The sequence below is a fragment of the Cupressus sempervirens genome, chromosome 7 (assembly GCF_028749045.1).
Source record: "Cupressus sempervirens isolate cs-2001-9-10 chromosome 7, ASM2874904v1, whole genome shotgun sequence".
NCBI lineage: Eukaryota > Viridiplantae > Streptophyta > Pinopsida > Cupressales > Cupressaceae > Cupressus > Cupressus sempervirens.
The window spans coordinates 469,881,930-469,900,625 of NC_143124.1; the positions used below are offsets into that span (position 1 = coordinate 469,881,930).

The window sequence follows — 18,696 nt, forward strand, 5'->3', positions numbered from 1 at the left end:
TTGTTCTATGAGTGCTTGAGTAGTTCGGTTTGTTTGTTCAATGAAGGCTTTTAATTCATTACTTATTTGATTGTTAATTCTGGTGGAATGTTTCCTTCCTTCTCTTTCTAATGCTTTATGATCCCTTTGGTGTTTTTACATTAACTAATTTCCATAGGCTAGCAAGAAGGTGGCTCTAATACCACTTGTAATGTCCCCTTTTGGAACTTCCTATAAGAAATCCTCACAAAGTATTTATATTCTTAATTTTAGAGATTACATCAGATTTAAATTTTAAAAATAATCTTATCAAACTATTCTACAATAAAGACATGGTTTTGTGGTGTTAGAAAATTATTAAAATATAGGAGGAACCATAATAGGGTGCCCTGTTACCCAACAAGTGGGCCTCACCATTTGTCCTCATTATCGTTACCTCTCTCCAATCATCAAATCCAAGAAGGTGCCTTTGTATGATGTACCTTGGGATATCCCGTCACCATAGGCCTTACCCAATACCCGTAGGCTTTATCCAGTACCCCAAGTGATGTCACCCAGTCCATTCCACCACAAGCCTTATCTCAACGTGGACAATCATGATCTTGTCAATTTTTCAAGAATTATTTAATTACTATTCTAATGCCTCATCTGATAGATTAATCTACTCAGTCATTCTCAGAAATATTAATGTAAATTCTTGCAATTGAAAGATTGATATTAATTCATTTGTCAACCTTAATAAAGAGTAATTCAATTATCTTAAATGTGTATTTTAAATGGAAGGGCTAATGTTAATTTAATTATTAACACAATGTATATTCTTTTAATAACCTAGCATTCATTCGATTATTAATTTTAAACAAATGTTCCTTATGTAAGTCGTGCCTACTATCCATCACATTGATTACCTTTTTTGTGAAATGTAAATCATATGAAATATAAATCACATCTTATTTATAACATTGACTAGGGTTTATAAACCACATCTTCTATTACTATCACTGATCTCCTTTAATGAAGCTATTATGTTTAATTGCATCTTATTAATAATGTTGATTACATTTATGAAATAAAATTTGCATGTTGATATAACCCACATCTTTATTATCATTGATTACCTTTGTGAAACTATTATATTTATTTGCATTGATCATTGAATAGGATTGGTCACTGTACCTGACAAAGGTATCTGCCAACATACAGTGCATAGTACTCGATATCAATCCTGTGCAGGGATTATGATCCTTGATTGATACGTAGAGGACTTAATGGCTGTAGACACGATGAATCTTCTGCTGCAAACCTCACGTGAAGAGGTATTTCCTTTTATACTGTTCCTTTTTAATTCCAAACTCTTTCTTGCCTTTTCATTTACTAGCCCTAACCCTAATTAAATACCACATCTTCTTTGGTGGAAGCGACGTAGATGAAAAGGCATAACCATGTGCTTTAATTGCTTATTAAATATTATGTTGTATTCTTTTGTCTTTTTATAATAAAAGTTATATATCTAATCGGATATAACATTCGTAATATAATATAATATAATATAGCATTTAAATATAATATTCATATTTTATTGTTAATAACATTTGTAATATAATTTATTACATTCTTATTACATTTATAATTTATTAAATATTTATGAATGCTCAAAATCAATGATAAGGTGGTGAATATAATGTATATCAATATTAAACATTTAAAACAATTTACAATTTGGCTAATTAAGGGGATATGACAATTTTGACCTATCAAGGTAGAAATTTCGAGCAACTAAGGTAGAAAATTTTAACCAGTGAAGGTAGAAATTTCAACCAATGAATGTAGAAAATTTTGAACAATGAAGGTAGAAATTTTGACCAATGAAGGTGGAAAATTTTCACTTGTGAAGGTAGAAATTTTGACCAACAAAGGTAGAAAATTTTGACCAATGAAGGTAGAAATTTTGACCAATAAAGGTGGAAAATTTTGACCTTTGAAGGTAGAAATTTTGACCAATGAGGGTAGAAAATTTTGACCAGTGAAGGTAGAAATTTTGACCAATTAAGGTAGAAAGCACCCAAGCATTGGTAGAAATTTTGACTAATAAAGGTCAAAATTTCTACCAACGCCTAGGTGTAAAATTTTTTTCAGGCATTTTATAAAACAATTCACATGCCTTGCATATGATATGACATTTTGCATGCATCATGGACTCTCTCATCCGGTTGATGATGGATTATGGAGAGTGATCTAAAATGATGATTCTAGAAAACACACACAATCAAATCCAAAATTAACTTGCATTACAAATGGATTGTGGAAATTTGGTATTGTTAATTTTGCATGCATGTCCAATAGGACAATCACAACTTAAACATATGATTGTCCTAGTGGACATGCATGCAAAATTAACAATATCAGATTTCCACAATCCATTTTTAATGCAAGTTTATTTTGGATTTGATTGTGTGTGTTTTCTAGCATCATCATTTTAGATCACTCTCCATAATCCATCATCGGCCAGATGAGAGAGCGCATGATGCATGCAAAATGTCATATCATATGCAAGGCATTTGAACTCTTTTATAGAATTCCTAAAAAAAATCAATAGTAACTAATCAAACTATTGTAAACACCGACAATAACTAATATGCTTCTTCATTAATATGCCTAATACAATAAGCAAACTTGTCAGCTATGCACAGAAAGTTATACGCTAAAAGGAAATCATTTAGGAGATACAGAATTTGAACAACCATATGTTAAGATTCTACAATTTGTATCACTCGCCTAAGTTTGCAAGTTGAGAATAAGTTTGTCATCCTCCCTACAGTATGTTTCAATGGCCTGCACATCAAAAAAAGTTTTAGGATCTTGAATTTGTAGAATATGAATTGTTTGATAGTGAGTGGACATGATTGAAAGTAATCCCCTTTATTATTCACTATGCGTATAATCCCACACACCCATTTGATCTTGAACAATGATATGTATTGAATGTTGAGTGTCTATGCTGAGTGCTTGAAAATCATCCATTTCATGCCTTCATTTGTACACAATGTCTTTCTAGTTTCTTTCTACTCGTACACCCATTTCATTTCATATGATCATCTAAAAATTGTGTCACTCTAGGCTCTCAATTGTTTTCTCTTGATTGATCATCTGATAACTATTGAATGAGAGCTTTGGGATAAGCTATAGGCATCCCTCAAACCATAAAGGATTTTGTCAGACGGTGCAGATGAAGTAGTAGCATTTTCCATGGGAGACATGCTTGCAAAATGGAAGCATAGATAAGTCATGTGAATTGTTTGACATGATGCCTGAACATAATGTGGTCATCAAAAGTCATGGTTGCTGGATATGCACAAAATAGATATATTGAGTTAATATATTTGTTAAAGTCGCAACTACTCTGGTAGACATGCATGCAAAATGTGGAATCCTAGATGAATAGTTCAACTTAATCCTCCTCCTATAGGAAGGCTACAACAAATACATAGTTCAATTGAATGGTCTATACACTAGTACATTTGACCCTATTTTTCGACCAAAATTTTCGACCATCTATTAAAATGTTTTAGATTGGTCGAAATATGGAAGGAAAAACATCTTTTTTTTTCAATCCATTTCCGTGTTGGTCAAAATTTTGACCAACACGGGCTTCATAATGTTAAACTGAAAAAGGGATTTCTCTATTTCATTGTTATGCATTTGCCCGCGCGCGGGAGCTGCATGCAAAAATGGTTTTCACTCTTCTGAATACCTCAAAAAGATCTGTCCTCACTGTGAAACACTAGTAGATGCTCTTTGTAAGTTTCTCTTGTCTTCATTATCCATTTTCATTTTGATCTGAGATCGATTGGTGGAGTATTGAGGAAGAATGACTTGCTGTAACAGTGGAAGCCGTGGGCGTGCCCTAGTTTGTCATTTTTTAAGCTTCAAACTTCTATTTCTTCCAATGAACCAATAGATTCCTTTAAATTTTGGGGAGTAAGAATGGGCACATAATATCGATTTCATTTAGGGATAGCATTCCAAACGCATAGAGTAAAATATGTCAAATTTCATGACTCTACTTCGAGTATATGAGTGCTATCGGAAGAATGGAAAACTGGAATGCAGATAGGACATATTAGATGATATAAGGGTGTCCCCCGAAAGATTTGATACCCATCGTTGCTATCATTCAACATATCCTGCGGCGACCATGGATATCAAGTCTTGTGTGTTCAACAATGAAAACATGAACTGCTGAAACCTCCTCTGTATTCGCTGCTGCTGACCAGGCCCTGCCAGATAGTGATGCCTCTGCAATCTCTTCTGCATCCCCCGTCTTGAACCACCACCATAAAAAGCTATTCTACCCAGCCACACAATTAGGGATGTAGAGCCATAAACCTAAAATTCCAAGTCAAGCATAAAACCTCTAATCAATAGCAATTAGTCATAGATTCATGACCGAAGGAAAAGCAGAGGTTATGAACTAAATGATAAACAATCACACATAATGAGACCTACAGAATTAGGAATTAGGTTGCAAACCTATAATCTCCTTCTAGTTTTCATGATCTCATGATTCCCTCTCATTCTGATGAATCCTCCACCTAATCTCTCTGCTAATATTTTCAATTTTTGAGTAGATAAATGATCTTGAGCTCTTCTCCTCCCCTATCGAGGAGACCCCCAACCTATAGTTTGTTTTTGAAAGACTTACCTCGAATATTTTTCAAAGTTTGTTTTCTTTTTGTTAACTCCTATTTAAATATTGGTGCTCGAAGACCACAGTTTGGGTTCGAAAGACTTACCTCAAATCAAATCCATCGTGGCCATGAGTAGGAGCCAAGTCTAAGACATCTTACTGCATGCCCTTGGATATTTAGATCCCACTGCATATACAGAGAAAAAGATTTTTGAAAAAAAGTTTCAATAAAATCTTAGCACATCTATGAATGTTCAATAGAATTATTCATTAAGAGTGATTTTTTTATGATTTGGGTCATAAAATTAATCCAAACCTTGGCATTTTAATCCAATGCCATAGATTATGTATCTACCTGATCTTTTTTGAATAGAGTTTCCCAGTTGTTTTCTCCCATGAGTTGTTTACTGTCATAATAATGGAGTGCAAGACGATAATTCAAATCTCCAAGACAAATAATTTGACTGCAAAAGGAAAGAAAATATAGAACCAAATCAGACAGACAACATATTACCTAAACCTTTGTCATAAATTATTATAGATAATTGTAAGATCTCATATGAAGTTTTCTCATTTTCTTTTTCTTTAAAAATTTAATGGTATTGAGTCATTCAATATCTATTTGGGAGTATAAGGATACAATATTAAAACCTACTCATGCTCCAAAATTCTCTCTGGGGTTTTCTGTGAGAGAATCTTGTTTGTTTGGTGAAAGTGGGTCTTCTTCATTATCTCCCTCACATCAAAATTCTTCAATATCTCATCACCTTCTTTCTCTCCTGATGTCAAATGGCTACAAACAAAGCAGAAGCTTGTCTGGTTCAATAGCATGCTGATCGAAACAGAGCCCTGTAAACAAGTAAAATATCTATTAAATGTGTATTCCTCTAGAGTATGAGTAATCTTAGATACAAGAATATTGAACAACTTTTAAAATCTTGAAATGAACTATTCCCTACAATATTAGTTTATTTGAATAGTGTGGAAAACATGAATCAAGTTTTCTAATTATACCTTGTTTCCAAGGTAGTCCATTAGCCCACAACCAACACAAGAAACTTTTATATCTCTGACATGTTTTCTCAGATCACTATGCACCCAAACACACAGAAAAATGCCAACCATCTATTTGCTAGCTGCCAAGAAATAATTTGGCCCACTTGAATTAAAGTTTTAATTCATCTCACCCAAGTTGGATGAGGATCTTTCTGATGAAGAATTGTATGAGATTGGGCTACAGTAAAGATAATATGGTGAATCTCTCCCACTGAATGAACTTTCATCTTCTGATGAAAGTGACCCAGATGGAGCAAAATTATTATGCCCTTGAGAACCCTCAAAATCAGAATCAAAACTATAAATTTGATCCTCTGAAGATATTGACCCATCCTTTCTACAAAATGTAAAAATGATGCTTTGATTTTTATCTTTTTTCAATGTATGGCGAATAAGGGCTAACCATTTTGCAGCAAGACCATTGTCTTCTATACCCAATATGTTCCTAGCATTTAATGGCACAATTTCCTGAAACCTGCAAAAACAATTGAGATATCCAAAAAAGGGGGTTAAAACTAAGGAATATAACATCTTCTCTGAGAGGAGATAATATCAATATCAATAAATGAAAAGGTCATGGCAAGACTTCTTTTTTGATGTTCGATGAATATCTTTCACTTTCAGTGGTTTGGAGAGAACAATTAGTTAGTTGATTTTTAATTATATAAATATATTCATTATATATAAATATATAAATTATAAGTTATATAAAAATAATTAATTTTGATAACAAATGCATTAAGCATAAATAGACTAATAATTAATGTTAAAATGAGTATCTTTTGAAAGTTTTAGTTATGTATGTATATGACGTAGTAACTAAATGCAATTAAATGGATCCTTTAATTTTGAAAGAGAGGTTTTGTAAAATATGGGATTCAGGGATTGTGAAGCCTTAATCAGTGATGTTTCTATCATTTTTTACGAGTATTACCATGACTTTTAGCTTTTTCCTTTTTATCCACAAATTGATGGCTTTATGTAACTAAGATTCCCATTATGGAAGACACTGCTTAAGGTTCATGGAATTTCATAATTTATTAGTTGCTCTATCAGTATATTGAATGCTCAGATTCCATGTTTTTGAGAAAAAGGTTCAGATTTTGAGATTGAGAACTTAGTTTTGTCGGTGCAATCTATAATTTTCTAAGTTTAAGCAGTTATTTTTTAAACTATAAAAATGAACAGTAGAAAAAATGCAACAAAATATTGTTTAGGAGAAAGCTGCTATTCCTAATTGAAACTGGTTGACAGCAAGCTAATTACATTTAATACAACTCCTATTGCCAACATTTTTCAATATACACTTCATTCATGATATCTTTTTTGTTCAGACACCAAGCTTTTGATTAGTCTGACTCAGGTTTTTATCCAAGAAATTCAGTCTTTTGGTAGTTGCTATCTATGCTTGTGAAGTTTGTATTTGATTTGTTTATTGTTAGCTGTTGATGGTCAGCATGCAGTAAAATTAACTAACTGGCATGTTGGGGTAATCAAATTGAAAAAAGTAAAATGAAAGCTGTTTATTTTTAGACCTCAAATGCACACTACACAGGCACAGTTGTTATACTACACCTGCAATTAAAGATAGTGAGATGAGATTCCACTTGATAATCTCTAGAAGATAGTTGATCAAGGGCCACTTCTAAGAAAATCAAAAGATTGGATGAACACTCAGGAAAAGGAGGAATCACCCTGGCCCAACAGGAACAAGATTACCTGTATGCACCTAACAAAATGACTTACCCATGAATTGAAACCCAATTGACTAGAAAAAGAAGAGTAAACACATTTTCTGTTGATACAACTGATTGGAATGAGATGAGAGGATATTGTTTTTACCCAAAAACATAGATATCTGCTAATTTGATGATACCCATTCATCCAAATTGAGGCCACTATGGGGCACTTCACCTCCTACATTCCATGTTCCCACAAATACCTTACAACCCCAAAAAAAACAAATTGAAGTCATATTTTTCTTGTAATGCAACATGGGTTAAATTGATAGCTCAGTGTTTTAGAAGAAAAGATTTTATAGGCAGTGGCAAAATAGTAACACCTTATCAAATCTCAGCTGAATTTATCTAAATCCACTTTAATGAGTGATATACCTTAGATCTTGCACGTTTGTATCCTAAGACATATATGGCTCATGTCTTTCTGGTGTGTCATATGTAGGTTTGGTCACCAAATTTTCTGTCATGTTCGAGAAAAGTAGTAAGAATTACAACTGTGCTAATTCAGATATACAAATAGGATCGTGGAACCTGAATCAAAATGTTGATTAATACAAAATCTAATTGTACCAACTTATCATTTTTATTTGTATCAAGTATGAAACCTTGAAAACTTGAATTCTACTTGGCCACTAAATAGACCTCCCCTCATTAGAAAATCTAATAACAATTGATAGCAACGCAAAGACAGGAAAGAGTGGTTCCCAATGAGTTGATGTCTTTTGGTAAGTTATCAAATTAACACCCAACTTATAATTGTTTTCAAAACAGTGATTTGAGCACCAAAATATTTGACCTTATACTAGAAAAATTAACTTTTTTTAAGAGCATTGATCTGTAGTATTAGAGGTCTCCTTGAGAAATTTGAAATATCTTAGGATAAACTAAACTTCATTGAAGCAAGCTAGAAAGTTTTCAAAAGTAAAAGCAATAGTGCAATACGACCATGAACATCCAAGACAAGGACAAACTAAACCACAGTTATAAAAATCAGGTGCACATTCTTCCTTGTGAGAATGGGATTACCTTCAATAAATCCATCAGCTTGAAACTTTTCAGGTTTTGACTTTATATTTAGCCATTTCCTGGCAACCAACTTTGGCCATGAATACTGCACATACAAAAAACCAAGCAAGATCATTTAATCAACTTCATTGTCTACAAAACATGGGTTGATCAATGTATATGGTAATGTTAAAAGATTGTTTCGGTGAAACATGCCTTATTCTTCTTTTCATCCATTGGTAGAGACAAGTTGAATAGAATGATGATGTAGCAAAAAATGTGGGTCTTAAGAGTTTAGCAACCCTACCACTCTTTTATATGGATAGCAGAGAATGGATGGAAACATTTTTCTTATTTACAGAGATTCTACTTAGCTATGGGCTAATGTCACAGCTAAGAAGAAATATATTTGCAAATAAGAATGGAGAACCACTATTTTGACAACCAACCAAAAGACCAGACATAGAAAGCTCTGTCAATGGAGAAGAATGATTTTGACTTATTAGTTTGAATGTCAAGGTTTACATGGCTTGCAATTTATAAAAAGTATTCTATATTTTAAAGTATGATTTGAACTAATCACATGGTTACACCAAGCTTCTCTTTTCGTGGATTTCTTATAGTTTAAGATCTAAAAGTTTGAGCAATAGGTTGAGTGGGGCAAACGTTATGAAATCATGTTTTGGCTTAGAAATTGACATGTGGAAGTATCATATTGACATTTGATTTTATATTCAAATTTAGTAACTACTAAAAGTTGATAGAAATCATATTTTATGGGAAAAATAATGGTTGCCCAATTTAAAATTTGAAATTGGATGGTGCATGTTAGAAGCATCTCTTACTTTGAATGGAATTAATAATTTCTATAAAGTATTTAAAAGTAAACAAATTATTTGTAAGTAAGCAATGTATTGAAATTGAAATTATAAGAATTGAGATTTTAGTATCTTAAATTCATGAAAGTTGATATTTCTTTATTTAATAGATTAGTGTTTGTTATGTTCTTATGTATAAAGAAGTATATTCCATTACTTATCCCATTTGACCTTAGGACAAGCATGTGACAAAATATTATTCATACTTTTGTTGATAAAAAACCCTTTGTTGCTGACATACTGAAATATAAAATATGAAATGCACGACCAAGATAACTTAAATTAATAAATGAAGTAAAATATGAAAGATTAATTACACTAAGTTGCCAATTGTGTTTGGAAATGAAGTGAAAAATAGTGTTTTTCTTAAAAACTGTAGGTAGAAAAAGGTTATAATGTGGATTTGGACAAGTATTAGCACAAAAATTGTGTTTTTCCCTACTACCAAATCAATTTTATAGGGAAGAATCACCATGAATTTAATAACAACTCGCGTAGCAATCTGGCTTGTGAGTACTAAACAAGTTTTGCAATTATGGTTAGAATGTTTTACTCTTTTCTTACCTCATTTGTCTAGGTCTAAATGCATTGATGCTTCTTAGGCTCCAGTCTCACAACCCCATTAATTAAGTCTATTTACAAAAAATATTTTTAGCTGGAACTTGTGCGAGCTTTAGAATTAACTTTTCCTATGTTTGGATAGAATTAAAATTAAAATTAAAACTTAAAATGTTGTATGTATATTTCTCTCTTTTGATTTATTTTATTCTCTTGCTCTAGGAACAACTCTTCCTATATCATTTCCAGTTGATTGTTATATGAGACTGGCACTCTAATGCTGTTTACCTAGTCCCATTATTCCTGAAAACTAATATAGTTTAAAATTCAATTTTAATTTATGTTTTCAAATATGAGAAGGTTTTGCAATTTCTCACCTAGACCCTATCAAAGTGATTTTTTAATTTGTGTTTGGCTGCTTATAAATTTTCATCTCCAGTAAATCGTTATCCTAAAGTTGTTTGCATTATGTGAAGATACTGTATCATTCTGATATTACTGTTGGTTGACTGCAGGAACTTGGCTTCCATTGTGATAAAATTCAAGGTGAATGCCATGCTAAATTTGCATGCCACCTAGATTGTTTTTCTTGGGTCAAGCATGACAGTTATCTACCACAAGGTAGCCAGGACATGAAGGTGCTAGTTCTGTCTATCAAAACACTGTAACTTCTAATAGTTAAATAGCTTTTTGTTAGAGTTTCTATATTATGTTTAGAAGGAGCTTAAATTTAGAGAAATAGATCAAGACTTGCTCTAGATATTATTTAATCATTTGTGCTTGGTGAATGCATTTTATGCCCAACCTGAAATTAAAATGGAATTTATCCTTGGCTTAGACTGTGCGATTTTTCCTTTTTCACATATATGCCAAAATGATTTTTTTTTCGTTAATTGTAATTTTAATTCTATGAACCTCCTCTTCTTTTCCCTTCAAGATCTCATGTATTACTGTCTTGATGTTTCTAAATAGTGGGCATATTCTTATGTATATTTCCTATGTTTGTGGCAGCAGTAACACTATAAACAGAAAAATTGTCATTGATTTTGGAGCTGTAGTTTTATTTTAGACTTGCAGAACCTCTTCATCTAGAAGTAGAACATCCCTGATCCAAACTTGAAAAAAAGTGTACGTTTCATTTTACACGTGTTCTGGAAGGTTACTTTTCAAACAATTTTATCTCAAGTTGCACTTTGCTTAATAGATAGAATGCACTATGAACCTTTTAAATTGGTAGTTTCATGAATCTTTATTTTGTTTTAAGATAGGATAACAATTCAGTGGATGTCTTGTTTGAGATTAAAATGGTGGGTATATGTTTAATCTAGTTCTATACCGTATTGCCTAGCAGCTTTCTTCAACACACTGAAAAAGTTCTTTAAATGACATTCTCTACTTTTTGTTTTCTACATGTTTTGAGTTTTTTGTTTTTGGTGAATTGCTGTGAAAGGAGATTCCTCCCATTATATTGAAAGAAAGTAATTTGATTACAATGACTTCCTATAATTTGGCTAAGATCATGATGTGAATGCATTGAGTGATGTCTTGCAGTCTTTTGATTTGATCAAGAGAAAATAGATTTCATTGAAGTTTATAAAATAAGCATATGTTTGCATGTTATTCGTTGCCAGTCTTTTCATCAAAGTGATGCATGCATCATGTCTTCGCTCTTGCTTGCTATTGAAATGCATCCTTAACCAGGCCTCCTTTTGAATCTCTTCTCAAACCAACAAGTGTCGTCAATGCCACAAACCTATAGACTCGATTCACTATGTTGTTGATCACTCTTCTACCACATTCAAATTTGTTGAGTGATTTGTATTTTGTTTAGTAGATGTATTCATGTTTTAAGCTATAGACAACGAATTAGAAATATACAAGTATTTGGCGGCAAATTAATATTACCAAGCATTTATCTTTTCTTGACTTGGAAGTCTGGGCCTGACAATAAGCATCTTTTCATGGAAATCAAATTAAGTAGGGTTTCATATTTTACAAATGTTTAAATCTATTTTACATAAATTCTTGATCTAATAAAGCTGCGATTGTTGGCGGATACAGAATAGTTTGGAATCACCTAGTAGCGTATTCAAAATGTCAAGCATGCAACAGGACCAGCTATAACATTTGGAAACAACTTGTGGTTCTCTTCTATATGAGCTATAGGTAAAATTGTTTTATATGAGATTCTTTCTTTTTGTTGACAAAATGGATAAATTGTGTGCTTATTTTAGTTGAATTCATGCTAGTTTTCCCATTGGGGAATTGTATCTTAAAGTCTGTTGGCCTTGCTGAATTTCTTTTAAATTTTTGAGTCTATTTCCTTTCAGCCAAAATATGTTTCTGATAAAAGAATTTGCAGATTTACACGGGTTTATTTTTTTGGGTATTAATGATATCTGTGATGATGATAACATAATGAAGCTTATGAATCATAATGTTTTAATAGCCTGAAAGAGATTTGGGTGAGATATTAACTAGCAGTTGGTTGATTTTAGTTGATATGGGATGAAATACGGGAACCAGATGATGAAAGAGATAAAATGTTGCTTCAGCTCGAACAAGAGTGTTTGGAGGTATACACACACAAAGTGGATCAAGCAAACCAATCGAGGGCTCAGTTTCATCAGATGATAGCAGATTATGAATCAGAGCTTGCTTCCATAATTTCAGCACTTGGAGATCGCCCTCTGCTCAAGCAGGTTCAATAATAACTCACTGTAAGATTCAATAAAATGTTTCTTACTTAATTATTATAGATAAAAAATCTCCTAAACACATTATGAGAGACTCTTTAGACCACTCTGGCTTAATGGAATTTATGAGTCTTTGTATCATTACCTTTTATGTCAAAATTTTGAAGTGGAACATGTGCACACACTTTGATTATGTAGGGAGAAAGAAAGCCAGGTAGCTTGAAGGAACAACTCGAAGCTATTACTCCACACTTGGAAGAAATGCGACGGAGAAAGGAAGACCGGATTAAGCAGATTGTGGATGTTAAGACACAAATTTAAAGGATTTCAAATGAAATTACTAGATATATGCAGCTCAATCCTTCTGCTGTTAGTGTAGACTATAGCGATTTATCTGTAAGAAAGCTTGAAGAATACCAGAGTCAACTCCAAGCACTTCAAGAGGAGAAGGTAAGGATTTTATGACTGGTTCATTTCATATTTTTCTCAAACATCTAGGCTTTGTTATGTTATGTTGGCAATTTTAAGGGATTCAGACTTTCTTCAGTCCAATGGCCAATCTGTGATATAGAATTATTGTTTGCAAGTATGGGGTAATATTATTACTCATGAGATCAATTGTAATAACTACAGTTCAATCAGTTTTTCCTGCTGTTAATTCACAATTCCCTACTTTTCAGCGACATGTTGCTTTAATCTTAATGCTTTGTTCACTCTCCCATCTTACTGAATGTTTGAAGTCTTGTTTTATATGTAGAGATCCTTTTAAAATATTTATTCTCTAGATTGCATATAAAATTCTAATATGTGATCCCAGTTATTCTAATCTAATTCTGGCTTGAAAACATATTATGAGGTAGTTTTCATTGATCTCTATTTTTCATTTATGAGGGGCTTTTAATGCTTTCTTCACTCTCCCATCTTACTGAATGTTTGAAGTCTTGTTTTATATGTAGAGATCCTTTTAAAATATTTATTCTCTAGATTGCATATAAAGTTCTAATATGTGACCCCAGTTATTCTTATCTGATTCTGGCTTGAAAACATATTATGAGGTAGTTGTCATTGATGTCTATTTTTCATTTATGAGGGGCTTTTTTTCAGACGCTAGACTGATTGTTTTTCATTTATTTTTTGCTAACATTTGATGAATTTTGATGGCCAGTAACATAAGATGTGTCAAAATACCATTTCTTAAACTGTATATGTCAACCTACTTGTGCTTTGTCTTAATTTACCGTAAACTTCCTCTTGATTACCACATAATTTCATTTAATGTGTCCTGACACCTTTATTACATTCATTGTCTCTGTTCCATATTTCCTTGTTCTCACTCTCTATTTTTTTTACCCCAGAATAATCACTTGTTCAAAGCAATTGAGTATTGTAATACCCTTCATGAATTATGCTCGATCCTTGGCATAGATTTCTCATACACTGTGAAAGAAGTGCATCCAAGCTTGGATGAGTCAGAATAGGCAAAGAGCATTAGTGATGATACTATTGAAAGACTAGCAATGACAATTCATAGATTGCGAGAAGAAAAAAGAAATAGAATGCAAAAGGTAAGTTCTTTTATAGGGCATTTGTTTTAATTGCACAACTTATTTTATTTTGTTGTATTGTTTTGTGCAAGTTGTGTGTTTTGTGATTTGTGTTAGTGCTAAAACTCTTCTACTGCAGATGTTTACAGCTTCAAGATTTGGCTACTACTATGCTTGAACTCTAGAATTTAATGGACACACCTGTTGAAGAGCAACTGATGTTCCAGAGTGTTACTTGTAATATTGTAGCTTCAGAGCATGAAATTTTCTCTCCCAATTCTTTGTCAGAGGAATTCATTGAAAATGTATGTAGGTTGACCTATATCCAATCTGATGTTTGCAGATATTGATGTCATTCTTATGCATGTAAGCTCACTTTTTCTTTTTGTATATGTAATATGATTATGATTCTGTAGGTTGAAGCAGAGGTTGCAAGGCTAGAGGAGCTAAAAGGAAGCAAGATGAAGGAACTTGTTCTAAAGAAGCAAATAGAGTTGTAAGAAATTTGTAGAAGAACTCATCTTTTTTCAGAAAGTAATATTACTATGGATGAAGCAATTGCCTCCTTGGATTCTGGTAAATTTTTGGCACTGCTTGTTTTGCTTCTTATGTTAGAATATAATCAAAGATATCTATTTTCACTCAGACAACTGATGTGATTTTGGTTTCATCTCTTAATGTTTTCAGGGTTGGTTGATCCATCAGTACTTCTTGAAACTGTTGAAGAACAGATTGCTTTGACTAAAGAAGAGGCATTTAGCAGGAAGGAAATCCTTGAGAAAGTTGAAAAATGGATATTTGCATGTGAAGAGGAGGTCTGGCTGGAGGATTTTCTGATTCTGATTCTGGAACCTTGTAGTTCTGATTTTGATTGTGGATGTGTCATTGGAGTATCAATTCCTGACTGGGGTAAAGCTTCTTAGGAAAATGTTGTCTATAGTAAAATGGGCAACTGCAGACTTTGCAGACTCACTTCTCAGTCACATAATTTGGTGGTTGTAATTTCCTTATGTTTTTGATTACGAGATACTACTTGAATTCTTCACAATTCAATGAATATAGAAACAATTTCTTGTATTAAAGTAATATTTGAATGATTCTTAATTCCAAATGCATATACAGTATGGTTCGGATCAAAATAATTATGATTGCATTAACAATCAAGATGATATATATTTGCTATTTTTGATATATATGAAATTACATGCAATGACTGAGGAAATTCTCAGTGCCTTGTACTGTTCATTGTGTCTGATATACAAGTAAGAATTTGCAAATATGCAGGCCGTCTCTGATATAACTTTATATTTATGCTCTAAATATTGTGATAAGTTGTTTGATATGACAATATAAATATACTCAAAGATGATGCTATTTCTGATGGTAGACTTTATATGCCTGCACTGAATGGGTGCCAAAGGCAATATGCTCTCTTACAGAGTGATCATTGTGAGATACAAAATATAATAAGTAGACTTGGTGAGCTGACTTAATGAGTCAACTTGTTGAGGTGACTAGGTGGGGCTGACTTGGTGAGCTGACTTGGAGAGTTGGCCTTGGGGGTAGACTTAGTGAGCGAACTTAGAGAGTCAACTTGGTGAGCGTACTTCAATTGTCAACTTGGTGAGCTGACTTGGGGAGCCAACCTGGTGATCTAACATGGTGAGTGGGCTTAAAGTGGCAACTTGGTGGGGCAAGTTGGCAAGCTGACTTAGTGAGGCCACTTAGAGACGCGACATGGTGAACTAACTTGGTGAGCAAGCTTGATTAGCGGACCTAAAGACTGACCTTGATGAGGCACTTTGGTGGGGTGACTTGATGACCAAACTCAAAGAGTCAACTTGGCGAGCATACTTGAATAGTCAACTTCGTGGGGCAAGTTGGTGAGCTGACTTAGCGAGTCCACTTAGTGAGGCGAGAGGTGAGTCAACTTGGTGTGGCGACTTGGCCAGCTAACTTGGTGAGTGGACTTAAAGACTAACCTTGATGAGGTGCTTTGGTGAGGTGATTTGATGAGCGAACTTAAAGAGTCAACTTTGTGAGCGTACTCGAACAATTGACTTGGTGACATGACTTGGTGGGCTGGCTTGGCAAGCTGACCTGGCATGTGTATGAACAGTCGACTTGGTGAGCTGACTTAATGAGTCAACTTGTTGAGGTGACTGAGTGGGGGTGACTTGATGAGCTCACCTGGAGAGTTGGTCTAGGGGGCAGACTTGGTGAGCGAACTTAGAGAGTCGACTTAGTGAGCGTACTTCAATTGTTAGCTTGGTGAGCTGACTTGGGGAGTCAGCCTGGTGATCTAACATGGTGAGTGGGCTTAAAGTGGCAACTTGGTGGGGTAAGTTGGTGAGCCGACTTAGCGAGGCCACTTAGAGACATGACATGGCAAGCTAACTTGGTGAGCAAGCTCGATGAGCGGACCTTAAGACTGACCTTAATGAGGCACTTTGGTGGGGTGACTTGATGACCGAACTCAAAGAGTCAACTTAGCAAGCATACTTACACTAGTGCATTTGGGTTCATTTTTCGACCTTCATTGATCAAATTTTTGACCCAATTTTTGACCAAATTTGACCAACCCATTGGTCAAAATTTATCTGGTCAAAATTTTGACCAAGTCACTGGTACATGATTTGTCTCAATCATATAACTAATTATATATTTTTCATATTAGTTACTGTCAGTTTTTTTCAGGCATTCTATATAACAATTCACATGCCTTGCGTATGATATGACATTTTGCATGCATCCTGCACTCTCTCTCATCTGGGTAATGATGGATTACATAGAGTGATCTGAAACCATAATGCTAAAAAACACACAATCAAATCCAAAATGAACTTACACTACAAATGGATTGTGGAAATCTGATATTGGTAAAATTGCATGCATGTCTACCAGGACAATCACAACTTAAACATATATTTGTCCTAGTAGACATGCATGCAAAATTAACAATATCAGATTTCCACAATCCATTTGTAATGCAAGTTCATTTTGGATTTGATTGTGTGTGTCTTTTAGCATCATGGTTTCAGATCACTCTCCGTAATCCATCATCAGCCAGATGAGAGAGTGCAGGATGCATGCAAAATGTTATATCATATGCAAGGCATGTGACTGTTTTATAGAATGCCTAAAAAAAATTTTACACCTACCTATTGGTAGAAATTTCCACCTTTATTAGTCGAAATTTCTACCTTCATTGGTCAAAATTTTTGACCTTCATTGGTCGAAATTTCTACCTTCATTGGTCAAATTTTTGACCTTCATTGGTCAAAATTTCTACCTTTATTGGTCAAAATTTTTGACCTTCATTGGTCAAAATTTCTACCTTTATTGGTCAATTTTTTTCCCTTCTTTGGTCGAAATTTCTACCTTTATTGGTCAAAATTTTCTACCTTCATTGGTCGAAATTTTGACCAATTCATGGCAGAACTTGCACCATGGCTATGGAGTTTTTTCGACCAATGTATTGGTGGAAATTTTGACCAACTAGAAGGATGGTCAAAATTTTGACTGGAAAAATTCTGACCAATGGGTTGGTCGAAGTTTGGTTGAAAATTGGGTCAAAATTTTGACCAATAATGGTCGAAAAATGGTCTCAAATGTACTAGTGATAGATACCATCAGGATCAAAATTTTGAACAATCCATCAAGATCCTATTATGTATTGGCCACTATTCATAGATGATTTGTAGTCATATGTGTCATGTTTGTGGCATCACATCTCACCACACTTATCATTGTATAAAGTTTTATGTCTCTACCAGTAGGCATATTCAACCTGCAATAAGTTTGTAACAGCTAATATTGAAAATCTCTAACTGTAGTTTTGAAATAAAAGCTCCACTAAGTAGCCAACAACATTTCATCCATCTTTTATATAATATTGAGCACCACATTTATCATATGTGTTTTCTATCTCAAGGAGCTTAACTAGACTAGTATTGGGTTGATGATGGCCTAATACTACCTTGTTTTGAGACTGCTATAGCTATTAAATCTTGTAGTGATTCGTACTGTTACCTATGTTATTATAGGTTTTGAGATGGGTTATGTACAGAATCACATTTGAATTTTTTAGACTCCTTGCTTGAACCATATTATAGATAACAATTCCATGTATTACTAACAAACCTACGCACTATATATGGAAGTACACCTAGTTCTAAGGCTGACCAATGTTCATATAATTTAATTTTATGTCCATAATTCCTTGTCATATTTGCCTCCAATAATGGTTTCATTCAATGCAAACCAGTTTATATCATCTATATAAAGAGGATTCTTTTATCATTTGAGGACAATGAACAATAGAGGTGGAAAACATCTATTTGCAATTGGACAATAGAAGTTGGATGAGGATATTAAGAGCTGTCAAACCTATTTTTAGTTAAACAACAATTTCTAGCATATATCAAGCTAATAGATCTATTTTGTTATGAATCAATAATAGTTCAATTCCATTTCTATTGGTCTGCCATATGTGTTAGTTGGGTGGTCTATTTTAGCTACTTGGTTAGATAGCCGCTAATGGGATGCTTCAAC

General features: G+C 33.5%; 2 pseudogenes; one reads left to right on the plus strand and one right to left on the minus strand.

The window, feature by feature from the left end:
• Positions 1–4,149: 4,149 nt before the first annotated feature.
• On the minus strand, positions 4,150–8,703 carry LOC149547571 (type I inositol polyphosphate 5-phosphatase 4-like; annotated as a pseudogene).
• A 3,293-nt stretch (positions 8,704–11,996) lies between these two features.
• On the plus strand, positions 11,997–15,065 carry LOC149547572 (65-kDa microtubule-associated protein 3-like; annotated as a pseudogene).
• The last annotated feature ends 3,631 nt before the right edge of the window (positions 15,066–18,696 follow it).